Source organism: Euleptes europaea, chromosome 8 (genome assembly GCF_029931775.1).
Source record: "Euleptes europaea isolate rEulEur1 chromosome 8, rEulEur1.hap1, whole genome shotgun sequence".
NCBI classification, from domain to species: domain Eukaryota; kingdom Metazoa; phylum Chordata; class Lepidosauria; order Squamata; family Sphaerodactylidae; genus Euleptes; species Euleptes europaea.
The window spans coordinates 81,506,895-81,526,884 of record NC_079319.1 but is presented as its reverse complement, the minus strand read 5'-3'; positions in this window follow the sequence as shown (position 1 = coordinate 81,526,884).

The following is a 19,990-nucleotide window of genomic DNA, read 5'->3' as shown; positions in this document are numbered from 1 at the left end:
GTTGAATGTATTGGGATATTTGGTTAATGTAGCAGAGTTTGTCCAGTCATAGAAACATGATATTGAGTGCAGTAAACAAATCCCCCAAGAAGTATAATGCAAAAGTAAAACTTACATTTACTCAAGTAGATTCAGTTCATATTCAGATTGCGGTCAAAGGGAGAGAGGGAAGTACCTGAAGGGATGTCATATAGACGATGGTGCTGAGTTGTTTTCTGTTGCCCCAGAAGGTCAGACCAGAACCAACAGGTTAAAATTAAATCAAAAGAGTTTCCATCTAGACATTAGGAAGAATTTTCTAACAGTTAGAGCGGTTCATCAGTGGAACAGGCTTCCTCGGAAGGTGGTAAGTGCTCCTTCCCTGGCGGTTTTTAAGCAGCGGCTAGATGGCCATCTGTCAGCAATGCTGATTCTAGGACCTTAGGCAGTTCATGAGAGGGAGGGCATCTTTTATTTTATTTATTTATTTATTTGTGTATTTCTAGCCCGCCCTCCCCCGGCAAAGCTGGGCTCAGGGCGGGTTACAACACCAAAATTTCCAATATAACAATAAAATATATAAAAACATAAAACCCGATTAATTTAAAAGATGGTCGCCGTATATAAGTGCATACTGTAGCAGGTAAGGCCAACCATAGTATATAATCGGTTCGGCTATCCACCCTCAAATAGGTCATAAACTAAGGGTGGGGAGTAGAAGATGGACATCTTCTGAGCATGGAATAGGGGTCATTGGGGGTGTGCGGGGGAGGTAGTTGTGAAATTCCTGCATTGTACAGGGGGTTGGACTAGATGACCCTGGTGGTACCAACTCTATGATTCTAAGCCTAATCTAGAGTTCTTGCCCTGTCACAAGTGGCCAACTAAATCCGGCAACACGTATGTGGATATATGATGGCACTGTTTCTATAGGAGGCCTTCCAGGATTGGGTCGTCAGACGGGGTTGAGTTTCTAAATCAATTTTCAATGATATTACTACAAGAGGCCTGGGTATTACAGGATGTGTATCATTCAGGATATATATCCTTCACCAGGAAAGCATCAAGAGGGGGGAAAGGAGGTCACCTTAAAACCACTCTATCATGTTTGAACTCAAATACTCTACAATATGACAGAGTAGAGCTTCTTGAATCTTCTCCTTCCATGCTATATGCTTACCTGGCGTTTAAAGTATGTTTCCTTATTCTGGTGACAGTTTTTATTCCCCTATTTTGAGTAAAATGCTCTTAAACCAGGTTTGGTCCCAGCTAGAGGATTTATTATATGGATTGAACCACCTCTAGCCCAGGGCAAAAAATTCTGGTGGCAGGTGACTTTAATGTCTGTATTGCGAAAAAGGATGAAATATGGCTGGCCTCAGCGAGACTCACTGAGAGAAAAGCAAAAGATTTGGGTTATTTCTACTTCTATGAAAGATGCTCCAAGAATGATAAAATTAATCCTGTGGGTTTGAAACTCCTGGACTTTGTTCTTAAGAGCAACACAATAGTTTTAAATGGCCGAGTGGGCATCAACGAAATAGGAGAGTATACCTTCTTCTCAAATAGAGGTGCGAGTCAGACTATTTTTACTCTCCAAATTTGATTACATGCAATATGAAACAGCAAGTTGAAACTTACCATGGAAGTGATCATTTACCTCTTTCGCTAACAATCGAAGGAAATTTTGGTGTCCTGCCACTGGCTCATGAGGTCCTCTTCTTTCAAGAGGGAAAATGATTGAAACTAGCTCCTTGGTCTACCCTTGTGGAAGTTAGAGTTGCCGCTTTTTTAAAAACTCCCGATGCCCAGGTATTAGTTAATGAACTGGAAAACAGGCAGAATATAGAAAGTCCCCCTGCAATTTTGGTCAAATTATTAGAACTTTTAATGCCAGCTTTTACCTGCACATCATCAAGAACCAAGAGTTTCTATAACCCATGGTTCGATAAGGAATGCAGGACCATGAAAAAACTTATACAAATCAAACACTGAGGATTTAGGAATTGCTGTAACTCTCTATCTCTTTGGGATCTTCTCCAATCAAAAGGAAAATATAAATCTATGATCTGTAGGAAGAAACGTGAAGCAATTTAAAATGGATGGAACACTTTAATAAATGCCTCAAGGAATAGTAATTCCAAACAATTTTGGGTATTAATCTCTTCTTCCCAATGTACTGGTAAATCAATCAATCAATCAATCAATCAATCAATCAATCTTTAATTTATGGTCATTTGACCAAATCAAAATAACATATGATCACCATTAAACAATATTACTGGTAAATTAATCACCTTCTGTATTCCTCCAATGACATGGGAGCAATATTTCTCGGCGCTATATGACTCCAGCAATCCAGCGGACATTACTCAGGAACAACCTGACAACTTACCATACTGGCCAGAAATAACAAGAGAAGAAATTAGGGAAGTCATCAGGGGGATGAAAGCAGGCAGAGCACCCAGGCCAGATCTAGTTCCACTCAAATTTTTCCTGGTTAATCTTGACTGGTGGTGTGATATATTAACACCCATCTTTACTGTTGTTAACCAGGCAGGTCAAATCCCTAATATATGGCAGAGGGCAATAATTGTCCCTATCCTTAAGAAAGGGGACAAAAACTATTTGTGCAATTATCAGCCTATTAGTCTACTTCCATAGTGGGGAAAATTTATGTTTCTGTCCTGTTGCATTGCTTACTTGAATAGATCTCCCTAGAGAACATTATTGGTCCAGAGCAGGCTGGCTTCATTAAAGGACTATCAACCATCGATCACTGCATGCTGCTATATCACCTGGCTAAGAAAGATATGGCTGTTACAAAAGGGTGCCCATATATGGGCTTTGTCCATCTGCAAACAGCCTTTGATTCAATCCCTAGGAAGTGTTTATGAGAAAAATTAAGGAGGACCACAATCAACCGGAGACTCTTGTGCCTAATAGAAAAACTTCATGAATCTTCGGCTGCCCATGTTCAGTGTAGCTCTGAAGGGCATCTGTCCAATTCCTTCTCTATTCAGAAGGGAGTAAGACAAGGATGACTGCTGGCTCCCACTTTGTTCAAACTCTATATTAACGACATGGCCTTCAGACTAAATAACCAACAGTTCCATTCCCCTGTACTGGCACAAACTCCTATCTCAATCCTACTGTATGCTGATGGCACTCTGCTGCTTTCTAGATCCCCCATGGGTCTACGTCATCTTCTGAGCTCTTTTGCAGAATACTGCTACTCAGAGGGTTTGACTATAAATCATAGTAAATCTAAAGTGATGCAGTTCTCTAGGTCCTCACGTCAGCAGAGACATCTTTGGCAGGTTAATGGTAACCTTAATGACCAGGTCACCAGGTTCATATATCTTGGGGTTTATTTCCAGTCCAATATGTTCTGGACAACCCATCTTAGAAATGCACAGACCAAAGCACTTACTGCCATAAAGGCAATAATCCATTTTCTCTACACTAAAGGCAGTCAGTACATTCCAGCTGCTATCACTGTATTCAACAGTAAAGCAGGATCAGTTTTTATACAGTGCACTGATCTGGGTTGAAGCTTGTGGAGAATCTATTGATTCCCTTTTGAACTATTTTCTTCGTAAAATTACTGGTGCTCTTAACTGTATTGCCAGGGTATCACTGCATGCCGAACTGGGCCTTAGCTCCCTTGAAGCTTGGATTTGGGCCACTGCTTTTAGATTCTGGGTTAAGAGTTATTTCTCCATAGAGTCAAATGAATACTTACATCTACTACAAGCTGATTCTTATCAGACCACAAGGAGTAAACTGGTTGAATATTGTATCCAGTCTTTAGGAATCTCTCTTTTTGACTTAAAGGATCGTGGGTCACGGGCAGCTCTTTCTTCAATCCTGAGCAGCTTGCAAAAACTGGATTTTAGAAGTACTACAGTAAGAGCATGTTCACCTCTATGCCTAGGTGTAAACTTGCCGCTATCTCTCCTGATGTATTTTGATTTTCTGACAATCTCACAATACAGATGATTATTTATGTTGGCTAGACTGAATGCCATTCCATCAGGGAAGCTAATGAGTTGTTTAAATAGGGTACCGTATTGTGAGAGAGTATGTCAATGTGGTTCTGGCCAAATAGACACTCTTCAGCATTCCTTGTTTAGCTGTGACCTGCTCAACAAAGATAGAGACAGATGGATAAAACCTATAAAATACATGTATGCTCCAGACAAACCAAAGAGATAAAATTTTTAGACATCCTAAATGACTGTGCCCTCGAACAGTTGGTCATAGACCCAACCAGAGGGGAAGCAATCCTGGATTTAATACTCTGTGGTGCTGCCGGTGACTTAGTGCGGGATGTGGATGTAGTTGAGCCAGTTGGCAATAGTGATCACAATGGCATCAAATTTAATTTAGATGTAAGTGGGAAAGTGACTGGGAAATCTCATACAATTACCTTTGACTTTAAAAGAGGGAACTTCTCTAAAATGAGAAAACTGGTAAAGAGGAAGTTGAAAGGAACAGTTAAGAGGGTTAAATCTCTTGAAAAGGCTTGGGGGTTACTCAAGTCCACGTTACTAGAGGCTCAGATAGCTTGTATATCGCAGGTCAGGAAAGGTAGTAATAAGTCCAAGAAATCACCACCATGGCTAACAGGTAAGGTGAAGGAAGCAATTAGAGAAAAAAAGTCTTCCTTCAGAGACTGGAAGGTTTGCCCAAACGAGGCAAACAAAAGCAAACACAAACTTGCACAAAGAAAATGTAAGCAGATAATTAGAGATGCAAAAAAAGATTTTGAGGGGCTTATTGCTAAACACATTCAAACAAACAATAAGAAATTCTTTAAGTATTTTAGGAGTAGGAAACCAGCTAGGGAAGCGGTTGGACCATTGGATGACAATGGGAGTAAAGGAACTGTAAGGGAGGATAAAGCGATTGCTGAAAAACTAAATGAATTCTTCTCATCTGTCTTCTCATCTGTTGAAGATACAGGGCAGATTCCTTCTCCTGAACAGAGATTTTGGAGAGGAGAAAATGAGGAACTGAGGCAAATAGTGGTAACAAGGCAGGAAGTCCTAGAACGTCTAGACAAACTGTAAACTAACAAGTCACAGGGACCAGACGGTATTCATCCTAGAGTTCTTCAATAACTGAGAGGGGAAATTGCTGAACTTCTAACAAATATATGTAATATGTCCCTTCAATTAGCCTCTGTACCAGAGGACTGGAGAATAGCCAATGTAACACTCATTTATGAAAAAGGTTCCAGGGGGGACCCAGGAAATTACAGGCCAGTTAGCTTAACGTCTGTTCCAAGTAAATTAGTGGAAAGCATTATTAAAGATAGAATTGTCAAGCATATAGAAGGGCAAGGTCTGCTGGGCAAAACCCAACATGGCTTCTGTAAGGGTAGGTCCTGTCTCACTAATTTATTAGAGTTTTTTGATAGAGTCAATAAGCATGTGGACAGGAATGAGCCTGTGATATTGTGTATTTGGATTTCCAAAAAGCTTTTGACAAAGTCCCCCACCAAAGACTGCTAAGCAAAATGCGATTCAATGTGAGCAAGTGTAAAGTGATGCATATTGGGGCAAAAAATCCCAACTTCACATATACACTGATGGGATCTGTGCTGGCAGCAACAGACCAAGAAAGGAATCTTGGGTGGTAGTGGATAGCTCAATAAAGATGTCAACCCAGTGTGCGGCTGCTGTAAAAAAGGCAAATTCCATGATGGCCATAATTAGACGAGGAATAGAGAATAAACTGCTGATATCATACTGCCCTTGTACAAATCTATGGTGAGACCACACTTGGAATACTGTGTACAGTTCTGGTCACCACACCTAAAAAAGGATATTACAGAGCTTGAGAAGGTGCAGAAAAGAGCAACCAAAATGATTAAGGGACTAGAGCAGTGGTTCCCAACCTTATTTTGACCAGGGACCACTAGGACTTTTTTGTTCGGTGCAGGGACCCCAAGGCTCAAAATAAAAATTCTGAGATTTTGAAAATAAACTTTAATCATAACTGTTAGTTAAACATTAAACTTAGAATAATATTTGAATATATTTTTTATAATAGAGAACTTTTAATTTTAAATCAATGTGATTTTTGAACTTGCATCCTTTTTACAAGCTGGGCAATTCTGGGGCTAATACTGTTGCTCAGAGCTACACAAATATCATCACTTGCTTCCAATCGATTTCTTGTTGTGTTCTTAATTATAAGCAAAGCAGAAAACCCTTGTTCGCATAAAAAAGTTGTGGACAAGAGCATAAGACATCGCAAGGCGAATCCCCAAACTGTAGGATATGAAATTGCTTTTTTACACCAGAACTCTTCAAGAGAAACTGATTCAAATGCATCCTTACAGTGCCTATCATTTTGGAATTCAATGAGCTCTTCCTCGATTTCTTCTGCAACCTCTTCAACAGCAATACCAAAAGGATTGCGAATCAGCTTTGGGGAATCTTTTGATTCTGACTGGTTATATTCCAGGAAGTAACGGTGGAATTCATCGACCAGCATTTGCAGATGACTTCTGATGTTGTCTTGTATATTTGCCGTGATCATGTCATCTTTACTATCATCAAACAGTGCTTTTAATGTCACAAACACAGAATAATTGTTTTCACCTACCCATAATTGAAGTTTGCAAATAAAGGCACACAGTTTATCTTCAAACATAAAAATGTTTCCCACACCTGCTAAATTTATGTTTCCAGAACCTTGCAACTGTAAGTTTAGTTTATTCAACTGTGAGAAAATATCCACAAGATAAGCCAAATGCATCTGACTTTTCGAATCAGAAAACAGCTCTAGTAAATCTTTAATTTTCTTCTCGGCTAGAAACAGCTCAACCTCTTTTCTTAGTTCAAATAACCTTCCCAGCATATTGCCTTTCGATAGCCAACGAACTTTGGTGTGGAAAAGAAGAGTCTCATGATCGGAGTCCATTTCAGTGCACAGTTTTTTAAAAAGGCATGTATTTAAGGCACTGCTTTTAATAACATTGACCACTTTTATGGCCATTTCCAAGGCTTTTAGGAAGAGTCTTGGAAGCTAACGCCTGGCGATGTATGATACAATGAGTTGTTATTGCTGAAGGATTCTTCTGTTTTATTAATGTTGCTAGACCGGAGCGTGATCCTAACATGGCTGGAGCGCCATTCGTACAGAAGCCGGAGAGCTTTTCCCACATAATGCTATGTTTCTCAAAATACTCCGCTCTTATATTCATGACGTCGATACCTTTTGACGTCGTTTCCAGTTTCCGCGAAATCAATAATTCCTCTTTAATAGTGTTGTCGTCGTCTAAAAAGCGGACAATTACAAGCAACTGACTGCAATTAGAAACGTCTGTTGATTCATCACACTGCAAAGCGAAACATGGCGAATTTTTTATTTTCGAAACAAGCTGCTCCTCAATGTCATTTGACATAATTTCAATTCAAACTTTTACCATGTTGTTCAATAGAGGTATTTCTTGTATTTTCTTTTTGGCTTCCATCCCTAAAACCTCTTCGACAGCTATCATCAAACAATGTTTGACAAGTGTTTCTCCTATTGTGTGTGGTAGTATGAGGCTCGCTTGCACCCTCCCCCGGCCTCCCCGCCCCTGCATGTTCCTTACTTGTTGCGCGCCGCTCCCGCGAGTCACCACCGCATGCCGCCGCGCTCTGCGCCTGCGAGCCGCCACCATGCCGCCCTGTAAATATTAATTTATTATGGGTTTATAACTTTGTTTCGCGGACCCCTGGTTTAGTTCTCATGGACCCCTGGGGGGCCACGGACCCCTGGTTGGGAACCAGTGGACTAGAGCAACTGTACTATGGGGAGTGGTTAGGACGCTTAGGGCTGTTTAGCTTGGAAAGAAGGCGGCTAAGGGGAGACATGATAGAGGTCTATAAAATTATGAATGGTTTGGAGAGAGTGGACAGGGAGAAGTTTTTCTCCCTCTCCCATACTAGAACACGGGGTCATCTGCTAAAGCTGGAGAGCGAGAGATTCAAAACAGATAAAAGGAAATATTTTTTCACACAACGCATAGTTAAATTGTGGAAATCCCTGCCCCACAATGTGGTGATGGCTGCCAGCTTGGAGGGCTTTAAGAGGGGAGTGGACATATTCATGGAGGAGAGGGGTATTCATGGTTATTAGTTAGAATGGATACTGGTCATGCTGCATACCTATTCACTCTAGTATCAGAGGAACATGCCTATTATTTTGGGTGCGGTGGAACACAGGCAGTTTGGTGCTGCTGCACACGTCTTGTTTGTGGCTTCCTAAAGGCACCTGGTTGGCCACTGTGTGAACAGACTGCTGGACTTGGTGGGCCTTGGTCTGATCCAGCAGGGCCTTTCTTATGTTCTTTTATCTGGGAATCTGCCTGTGAACTGGATAATTTGAGGGTTCTTTTAGCAGGAGTGGATTTTAATACTACACTAGATCTCTGTATGTGTGTATACACACACACAGATATCTAATATAGTATTAATATATATATATATATATATATTTTTAAGGAGATATATTAAGGAGAAACTTAAGGGAAAACTAAATGAACACAGAGAGAGGAGGGGTCAGAGGGCAGAATCCTGGTTAAGACAAAAAGAGAGACATCCCATTCAAGGAGATAACACTTACACACACTTGGTGCCTCCGCACCCCCAACATCCAGGTATGCTGAGTCACTCACTCCAACAGAATGTCCATTTTAAGCAAAGGCAAGTAAACATTCTTGGTTTAAAAAATTGCATACCTCTGAAAAGTGTGCCCACGCCACATTAATCTAGATGTTCAGAGCTAGATTTTCACCAGATATTCGTGGAGGAGCATTCTGTGGCCACGGCACATAACCTCATGACATGTGACATCACAAAGCAATGTTTCAAATTGCCTTCCATCTCCAAACCACCCCCTCTTTAAAGTTAAAATGTGAAGTTGTATGATAGAAACCCAATAACCTGAAAAGCAAGGTGAAGGTCCTCAAGGAATCATGGAAGGGGGAAACAATGCTGAGTTTTTGTTAAAACACAATAAAAACATAGAACACAATAAAAGTTGTTATTTTGTAAGCTACCTTGAGCAGATTCACCAGAGAGGCAACATTAATTTAGAGAGAGATCTAAATTAATCTCCCCAATGAGGATTTAGGAGGTTCTTGAGTGCTTGAGCAAGCTGTTTTTTCCCCTTCTCCTTCCTTCCCCTTTATCTCGCAATTGCTTTCAACATCTGGTGACTCTTGATGCATATTCAGTCCTCATCAGGCCACGCAGGGGTTCCCCCCTTTCTTTTGGTTAATTTCCAAATGATATTTTTCTACATACCTGGGGAGTCCCCTGCCTTGTCTGTAGGTAGTCCAGTTTTGCTGCTTTTGTGATTGGCACAGAGCCAGCTATTTTACTTATATAATGATAAAAAGGGAGCTAAAGCCACTGGGAAATTTTCCTTGGAATTGGAATGAATAGGAGTCATACAAGAATATTAAAGCTCTGTTGTGCTCTTGCACAGTTCCTATTAGTTTCAACAGAACTTCCAGGGGAATGGGACTGAACAGCGGCGCTTTTCTTTCACAGAATCCTTCTACTGATTTAATTGCTTCAATGAAGAAAAAGAAGATGAAGAAGTGTGATCAGAACATAGTACAACACAAAAATTGCATTCTGCAAAGTGTAGCAGTGTCATAGTGCTGTAACTGCTCAGATTATTTTGTAGGCCAATCTTTGCTGGAAAGTTAAAAACGGATGCTGCAAATACCATTTCAAATGTACCAAAACATTCTGTGTTTCAGATTGACTGCAGTACTATAACCTGAAAACCTCCTTTGTGCGTCAGAGCTCTTTTCAATCCTCATTCACATTTTCATTTTAGAAAAAGGGTTTATTGAGAGTGAATAAGATCAATGAGATGTTATGTATTCTTTGGCTATTTAGATATTTATTTCCCTACTTCCAACACAATATTAATTCAGCCAGGTTAGATTCAGCCAGCTTCTTTCATTCAATCTCACCCAATTGTTCCCTTTTCTACAGCTCTGTCCCCCATGGCTTTTGTACATGCAGGTACCATAACCCCCAGCGTAACCTTATTTTGCATCAAAGGGGATGCCACTTTCACTTTCCACCAGCAGAAAACCTGGTTGGATCCAACCCAGTACATAAACGTTACTACACACTAGCCATGCTTGAGTCTGGGAGGGAAGGCAGCATGGTATAGCCCAATCTCGTCAGATCTCAGAATCTAAGCAGGGTTGATACTTGGATGGAAGTTCACCAGATAGGCACTTTCACACGTGCTGAATAAAGCACTTCCAATCCACTTTCAATGTACTTTAATAATCATTTGCAAGTGGATTTTGCCATTTCACATAGTCAAATCCAGCTGCAAAGTACATTGAAAGTGGATGGAAAGTGCATTATTCAGCATTTGTGAAAGTGCCTGAAAGACTCTGCAGAGGAAGGCAATGGCAAACCACCTCTGCTTCTCACTTGCCTTGAAAGCCCCTTGCTGGGATTGCCATAAATCAGCTGCAACTTGGCGGCACTTTACGCACACTCACACACACACAGCTGTGCTGGAAACCGAAAGTCCTTAAAGGGTAAAGTGGTCATCTTGGAAAATGGAAGCACAAAGCTTTGACATTTCTCCTCTGCTGTATGTATCTATTCTATTGGCAAAAGAGTTAGGGTTATCCCTAATCAAGAATACATTTTCCTTTTGCAAATACCCCCTTTCGTAATAATTCCTGTATTTCAAATTCCATATTCATAAAAGATGGCAACAGTGATAGCAATTTGTGGTGGTGATGGTCAGTTTAGAAACTGACCTTCTGGCCAGTGCTGGAGCAGCAACAAAGGTAGTACTGGAAGCATTTTGTACAGATGCTCACAGTCATTTGCAAATATTTATTTACTATATTTACAGTTCACCTCACCAAGACTCAAAATTGAGATAAACATATATTTTAAAACTACCATGCCCCCTACAATGTTCAGAATTATGGTTTCATTAAACTAATTCTGAAGAAACAGGAATAGGTAACCCAAAAGTAAGGATGATTTTTTTGCAAAGGAAACCAGTAGGTGGAAGTATTGGCTATGCCAGGATTTCAAAACCTTTACAAGGCATAACAGTTACAAATGAGCAGATTAATCTTAGCTGCTTTTAGAGACACCCAGAAATATCACCCTTCATATCAAATGCTGCTGGGATTCTGATTTCAAAAGCTCTACATTGGACATATATTGCTTTTGGCACCAGGTCATACAGAAAGAAAAAAAGGAAGGGAAATGTTCTGTTTTGTCAAGCTTTAGATGAACTCCATTTAATTCTTGCTTATCAGTTCTTTAGGCAGCAAAGAGCTACAGTTTTTCTGGCTACATAGGGTTTTTTTTTTGCAGTAGATTCACTTGCAAGTCAAGTGTTGGATGAAAATATTCAAGTGCATGCTCTGAAAAGAAATATTTTGTTTTCCATTTTAAGAACAGAACATGTTCAGACCCACAAAAATGTACCTAAAAGGAAAACTGGGTTTACAAAACTTAATGTAAGAATCTCTGTACCTCCTTAGTAGCTTCTTGCAGTGATGATGTACAGACAGAAATACAAAGCTTGCTTCAAAGCGGGACCAAAGTGTCCTTAACTGGCTCTTGCTTAAGATATTGAATATTAGAATAAATGCCCATAGCAATTAGTTGCATGTATTTGAATTCTCTTTTTCCATTCTATCCCTTTGCTCACCTTGTAAGCCTTCTGTTTCAAGTTTTCCTCTATTTATCACCGCAGTAACAACTCCCACAAAATTAGATTGACAAAGTGAGATCCCTATTCATACCAGATGCACCATCTGGTTTTAAAGCATCCATCAACTGCTCCTTCTTCAGCAATTTATTCTGACTCTTAAACATTTATTAATCCCAAGCCCCACGTCTACATCTGCAATATCATTATCAGCATTAGTCCTATCATTCACTTCAGTCTTTTTACAAACTGCAGGCAATGACAATTTGGAAAATTATGGGAGGGTTAATGTTGCATGACTGACCATTCTGTATCCTGAAGTAAAAAATAAAATAAAGTACGTACCTTTAAATGTGATGCAACACATTAATTATTTTTTAAACAACATCTCTGTTTTGAATATTTCTTTGCAGGACCATAAAAATATATCCATTGTGTGTTTTCAAGTAAAAAGCAACACTCAATTTAAAAAAGAAAGGTATGATCTTTCAGATTGTTAAAAGAACTAGACTTTATGAACATTTTTAAATGCAGATCCATTTTTATCTTTGCACTTCAGATAGTCCCAAATGGTTGTAGAGAAGGTCATGGGTCTGCTTTTCTCTCTAAAAAGCTACGTCAAAGACCAGAATTTGGGCAGCCATGCTGAAGCCCCTGAGAATGTGAACATCTGGTGCAGGGACCTCAGTGTGGTCTTAAGCTAAAATCCTGCTCCCAGTTGGACCGCCTGCATTCCATTGGAACCAGTAGAATTTATGCAGTTTCCTTGTGAATGTTTTTGCCCACTGACTTTACTTATTGCAGGATTTAACTAGCTAAGCTATATACAGGGCTGGAGTCCTAAGGGATTATATAGCAGCTCTGTGGCTAGAGGTGGTATGAAAGATGGTATGAAACAAGTAAAACTTAATTTCCCCCTGCTGCACTGAAAAGTGGGACTTGCCAGAATTCCTCCTTTTACCCGTTTAGTAAAATAGCCTCTTTTCTTGGAGTTAATAAGCTCTAGAACTGGAGCCAAGGGAATGAAGGGAAATGAAGTCTTGACTTATGGTTTTGTGTGTTCATTCAGTAGACCAAGTCCTCCATAACCACTACGCTGCTGAAATATGGCATTGCTTGCCATTATTGTAGAAAATACCATGTCCTTGATAATAGGACATCACAGCAAAACGGCTCTGGAAGTGTCTTGCATTCCTCCTTGATTCAAACAATGAAGTTGTGTTTTTATTTCGTATAATCAGATCAACCACTTTGCCAGGAACCATTACCAATGACAGCTCTTACTGAGAGACTGTGATAACAGGGTGATGGTAAAAAAACAAGGACACTGAAGGAACAGCTCACCAAAAAAATCCCCATTTTAATAAAAATGCTGTTCTAAAGCCACAACGGATTGAGTATGTAAAACTATAATGAAATGCAGGGTTTCATATTAGGACATTCTAACTTTTTGATTTAAGTTTTATTTTTTAAAACAATTATTGGGTATATTGTTTCTTTGTTGCTAGCTGACTTAAGGGTTCTCAGATGGAAAGATAGGGTAACATTTTATTAAATAGTAGTAATAATAACAATACCTGAGGATATTTTTATAACGCAAGAAGGTCCTCAAATCATATATTTAGTAACAAGAAAAGGGAACAGCTCACCAAGTACCTATGCTGTACAAGTGGCATTAATTTTGCTACGCAGGGCTCTAAATAAAGGAGTTTTAGCACTGTTTTGTTTCCACTTACTGATTCCAACTGTTACTGGAAATGAAACCCCTTTAGCTGCTTGCACTGCGAAAATGTTTCTAGTGATTCTACAAAATTCTATACATTCTATAGGGTTTCCCACTACCCATATTATAGTTTTTATGATGTGAAAATGCTCCCACAAGTCTAAAAATTGGAAAGGTAATTGGTGTTGCTGTCACGGTGACCAGATGTTAAGGAGGACTGAACTTCAGTATATTTACGGATTGCGCAGAAAAGGTGAATTTTGGCAGGTGTGGCTTGTTGTACAGGGGTGAGAAAGGCTACACCTGCTGAAATATACCTCTTGGACAATTATGTAAGTGACATGATCCTTGTTCTCCTTTCCTTCTGGTCAATGTAGTTATTACATCAGAGAAAGACAGTCATAGGGTTGCCAGGTCCCCCGGCTACCGGCAGGGGATGGGGGGGGGTAAGATTGCTAGATCTACGGTAGGTTGGGAAACTCCTGGAGATTTGGGGGTGGAACCTGGGGAGGACAGGGACCTCAGTGGGGTGCAACGCCCACCCTCCAAAGCATCCATTTTCTCCAGGGGAACTGATCTCTGCAGTCTAGAGATGAGCTGTAACTCCAAGGGATCCCCAGGTCCCACCTGGAGGTTGGCATCCCTACAGAGGCATCAGGGAATAGCTTGATAGTACTTCACTGTTTTTGGAGATTCACTTTTAATAACTCTTGCTTACATTACTTTGTCTAAAAGCCAATGTCCTATGTAGACTTCCTTGAATCAATGAATGAAATGAGTAACTCTTGGAACAGCATATTTTCAAGTGTAGCAGTTCACCCCTATGTCATAATCTTCAGAAAAAGCTCTCATTTTAGCTGTACAAACCATTACTAATCTGATTCACAAATCAGATAAACTAGAGTGGCTATCAGTCTCACTGATTCACAGCTTTGCATGTTTACTCCAAAGTCGAGATGTGAAGGCCCGGGAAAAGTCCGCAAGAACCGGAGGGGGGACTTTCTTCCAGTGGAAAAATTAAGCAATTTTAGAGAGCACTTAAACATATTTTCTCTTTTGGAATAAGTAAAATGCTTTATAAGACAAAGTTTTACTCATTCAAAATATTTAGCATCCTAAGTATCACTCACTGTCATCTTTAACAGCTGAAATGCCTCTCCGTCCTTGTAACCATGCTGAACGCCTTCTTTCACTCAGCAGAGTTTGCTGTTTCTGTCTCCGAAGAATCATGGGGGAGGTTTCTTGTTCTGAATCTCTAGCTGACTCTGACACCCAGGCCTCCGAGGGGAACTGGAATTCCTCAACCTGACTAGGTGTCAAAGCATCTGACGGCCCCTTTAATTCAGCAGCTGGTTCAGAAGGCTTGTCAGCTGCATTCCCAGAAGGGATGGCCTTGGACTCAGTCACGGGGGAGGGCATGACACTATTCCCCCCTCAAGGGCCCCATCCCCCAGCGGGGTGGCCGGATGCAGCTTCCGGGGGTACCAGCGGTGGAATTGCTGCAAGAGTTCTGGGGCATGGACCTGGTTGGCCGGTTCCTAGAGCCATTCTTCGGGGCCATACCCCTTCCAGTCTACCAAATATTGCAGGGTTCCTTGTCGGCGCCGTGAATCCAGGGTGTGCTTTACCTTGAATTCCTCTTGCCCATCTACCTGTAAAGACCTCAGGAGCTAAGACAGAACCCATCTGGGAGTCTTGGCTGGTGGTGTCCGGGAGAGGGCGTCCGCCCTCTTGTTCTGGGATTTTGGGATATACTGGATCCTAAAATCAAACTGGGTAAAGAACAAGGACCAGCGAACCAGTCTTTGGTACAGGCATTGGGCGGTCTGTAAGTGCTTTAGGTTCTTATGGTTGGTCAGCACGATCACCGAGTGCCGGGCCCCCTCCAGGTGGTGGTGCCAGACCTCAAATGCTACCTTGATGGCCATCAGCTCCTTCTCCCAGATCGTATAGTTCTGCTCTGCGGGGGAGAACTGCCGGGAGTAGAATGCACATGGTCTCAAGGCCTTGGTCCCAAGTGTGGGCTGGGATCGCCCCCAGCGCCCGGTTGGAGGCATCCGTCTTGACGGTGAACAGAAGAGCTGGGTCAGGATGGGCCAAGACAAGGTCCCTAGCAAAAACCTCTTTCAGGGACTGGAATGCCTCTTCCACGGCAGTATCCCACTGGTAGGGAGTCCTGGGCCGCAGCAGCTGTGTCAGGGGCTGAGCTCATTCGGCAAATCGGCGGATCAAGTCCGGTAATAATTCATGAAACCTAGGAACCATTGGAGTTCTTTTCGGTGCCTAGGTGCTTGCCACTGTAGAATGACCTGGACTTTATCAGAGTCCATTTGGATGCCTGCTGGAGATATCCGATGCCCCAGGAAGTCAATGGTGGACACATGGAAGACACACTTCTCCAGTTTGGCATACAGTTGGTGCTGCCGCAGCCGTCGCAGCACTTCCTGAACCTGTTGCTGGGGATCCCAGGAGTAGATCAGAATGTCATCTAGATATATGAGGAATTGATCCAGTAGATCCCGGAAGATGGCATTCACGAAGCGTTGGAAGACAGCTGAGGCATTACAGAGGCCAAATGGCATGACCAAGTACTCATATTGGCCGTACTGTGTCCCGAACGTGGTCTTCCATTCGTCACCCTGTCTGATCATGACCAGGTTATATGTCCCACAAACGTCTAGTTTAAAAAAGATGGTAGCCCCCTTGACCCATTCCAGCAGATCAGAGATGAGTGGGAGAGGGTCCCGGTCCCAGATGGTGATGCGATTCAAGGCCCGATAGCATCACAGAGCCGGAGTTTCCCACATTTCTTCTTAACAAAAAGAACCGGTGCTGATGTGGGAGAGGAGGAGGGTCGAATGAACACATGCTGAAGGTTTTTGGCTAGAAACGCTTCCTGGAGAGCAGCGCGTTCGGGCTCTGGCAGGGAGTACAAGAAGTGGGGCATTTGGTTTCAGGTTAATCGCATAATCGTAGGAACAGTGTGGTTGTAGCTGATCCGTCCCTTTCTCCTCGAAGATGTCATTGAAGGCCAGATATTCTGGAGGGAGTGAATTCCCCTCTTTAGCAGCACACGAACCCAATACTGTCGGGTCCACGACTGGTGCTGCAGAGGGAGAAAAGGTGATCTGCTGGGCATGCCAGTTGTTGGCAGGGTTATGGCGGTGTAGCCAATCGATGCCCAAGATAAGGGGAAAGCGGGGCATCTGCATGATATCCAAGGATGTCCACTTGGAATGTCGCTGCACATACAGTAGAAGAGGGATCATCTCCTGGCTCACCGGACCCGACTGGAGGAGCCAACCGTCGATAGCTTCGACCTTCATGGGCTGTTTCTTGGCCCTTAGGGGCACCTGATGTTGCTGGTCAAAGGTGCTGTCCATATAGGACTGGGAAGCCCCCAAGTAGATCAGGGGGTGGCCCAGGAGCCACCGGTTACTGGGTAGTAGGAGTCGGACGGAAATTAGCAGGTGCTGGATTCCGGGAGGGTTGGAGCCTCAGTCAAAGAGTCTCCACAGGCTGAGAGGCTCACATTTACCTGGGCCCGGGGGTTTACCAGTCCCCGTCACTTCTCTGGGCAGGTGCTTGCAAAGTGCTCCGTCCCACCACAATATAAACATAAGTAGGTGGCCCGGCGCCATTCGTTTTCTCCAGGGGTCAGGTGGGGGCACACAGCCCCAAGTTGCATTGGCTCCCCCAAGTCTGTGATTGGCTTCTGGGCAGGAGGGGCTGGAGCTGTGGCAGGATGGTCCCGACCCCGTGAGTTGGTCCCACTGTGGGTCCGCCTGCGGTCCTCCAAACGGCCATCGATGCGGAGGCATAAGTCAATCAGGGTGGCCAACGTAGTGGGACGGTCTATTCGAGCCAGTTCCTCTAGGACCTCATCGTTGAGGCCCTCCAGGTACTGGTCTCGGAGGGTAGCATTGTTCCACTGCAGGTCCTGGGCCAGAAGCTGGAAGTCAGCTGTATAATCAGCCATGAGCCAACTCTCCATGAGCTTCTCTCAAGTTAGGAACAATTGACTTGGGGCAATCCACAGTACCTGCACAATGCTTCTGTGCATGAATGTATCAGGTACTCATTTGTTCAAATTGCATGTGCAGTAGTTATCCTGGCAAGGCATGTGTAAAAGGCTGAGTAAAGGCCATCCAGTGTGCAGAAATGATGGGCTAGCTAATCACCCTGAGTTTTCTCATTGCTGCACTGAGGTCTAGAGAATGAGCACCAAAGCCTGAGCCTCAGGGTTAAAGGCTGGCTACCCCTTTCTGGCCTCAGCCCTGTGGTACATAAATGCGTAGTGGAAAACATATGAGCAAGTGGCCCTAGGTAATGAAGAGAAACATTCCCATCTGTAAGAAGAGATGGATCTGTACTATGATCTGCAGCATTGATAATCTGGATGTCCCTACAGAAGCATACCTATAGTGTAGGATGGTTTACCAGTAAGCTTTGCTGTAACATGCTCTACATGGGGCCACAGTTAAGGAAGACTCGGGATCCTCAATTAATGCAGAATGCAGCTGTCCATCTTTCAACTGGGGAAAACTACTTGGTACACATCACTCTTACTTTGAAACAACTTCACCTGCTGCCTATTTTCTTCTGAGCTTCATTTAAAGGGCAAGTACTTCCCTTTAAAGCTCTTCCAAGATCTGGGACCTAATACATTGAGGACTAAATCTCCCTTACGACGCCCATGGACTAGTTATGTTTCTTCAACCAGCCCTTGCTTGTGGTGCTTTCCTGTAGTTCTGTCCAATCCTCCCCTGCTCACTCGCAGGAAGGCTTCGTTGTTGATGTAACATTATAGCATGCCAGAGTTGGGGGAGGTTCCATGTCTGTTAACTTTATCCTTCATATACTTTTCATATGCAGGACTGCTGAAGACCATAAACCACAGTTCCACTGATACACTAAGCAACCTAAAATCAAATGTTGTCCTATGTGGAAAAAGAGGCAGTCAAATGCTGACCAATGTGTAACAGCAAGCAGGAAGGCTCGCTTGTTGGACTGTCTGCTTTGCCAGTTTCCATTCTCTGCATTACTTTGTTGGCTGCTAACAAAAATTGTTGGAAAATATGGGTTAAATTAGCACTTATTACTGCCAAGAAAATTTCCAAGATGGAAATGTGAGAATCCTCCTACTCTTTTAATTTTTTTAATCCTGCTTTTCAGCCAAATATTGGCTTCCAAAGTGGCTTATAGGAATCAGAAGACATTACATAGAACAGTGTTCTTTGTGGAGGGGATTCTCAGCTGATCCATTGCTACCTTCCTTCTGATTAACTGATTTGCAACTTTGCTGGTTATGTACCGAATAAAGACTTGGCTTGACTAGATTAACTGGTCAAAGGCAGTTAGAAACTGGAGGAATGGGCTGTCAGCTAGAGCTAGGCAGAAGAGAGAGGCACAGTGGAATAACTTATTGAGCTGCTGTTGTTCCACTCAGGGAGAAAAATGAAGTATTTTAAAACAGAAATCAGAATGTTTGTGCGCAGTGGTACTATGCTAATAAAAGTGTAGTGATCCATGAATAATAAAGCTGCATAAATTGTGTATACTAGTCCCATTTTTTTCTACTTCAGACTCACTCAAATTTCGATTGTTTAATATGAATAGAAGTGGGCCTTTCCTAAAAAACCAGACATGCCTGACAGTTTGGCTACATTTTGCCTGAAGAGCTCTTTTAAGAGCAGCAGCAAGAGCGAACTTCCTATCGTTGGCTCTAACTACTAGAGAGGCAATTCCAGGGAGTTATTGAACACAGGTTGTTCCTCTGTTCCTCCACTGGATTAATGTACACTAGAAGTTCAGTATGACCAGGACTTCTAAACTACATTTCTATTATATCTATATTTTTACCCATCAGCTTTTTTGCAATAATATTTTGCCGAGCACTATTTGGGTAGCCCAAACCCATTACAGTATTTAAGCATTCTAATGCAAGCAAAGGCAATGGGTTAGATCCAGAAAAGGCAATGGGTTAGATCCAGCCAGCTTTTTCACTCAATCTCACCTAATTCCTCTCTCTACTACAGCCCCCATCCTGCATGGCTTTTGTCCATGCATGGCTTTTGTCTGTTCCCTTTTTCACCAGTGGAAAAGGTGGCTTGATCCAATCCAAAATGTGCAAGGTAAATGAAACAGATCTAGGCAGCTGAGCCATAACAGCCTCCAAATGCATGAAAAATTCAATTTGGGGCCAGCACTAAGAGAGCTTTGCTAAGATACTCCAAGGCTCTTAGAATACATTCCCAGTCTATGGACATTTTTTTCTTGTTCTAATAAAGCTAGTTGAGAGCTTTCCCCCATATACCTCATGTTTACTGTTGCTCTAGCACAGAGGGCAAGTCTCTAACCACCAAAGCAAGGAATGGTGGCTGGAGAACTGGTTCTGATTAAAGAACATCTTGCTTGAAATGAATAAAACTGCAGAAAGTATTTTTATATGCTGGTTAATAAATGTAGCTTTAAAAAAAATAGATGTAGCTCACCCACTTCCTATTACCAGTTTTGTTTTTTAGTGTTGTTGGCTAGGCAAAGCCAAGAAACTAAGGTTTAACTGAA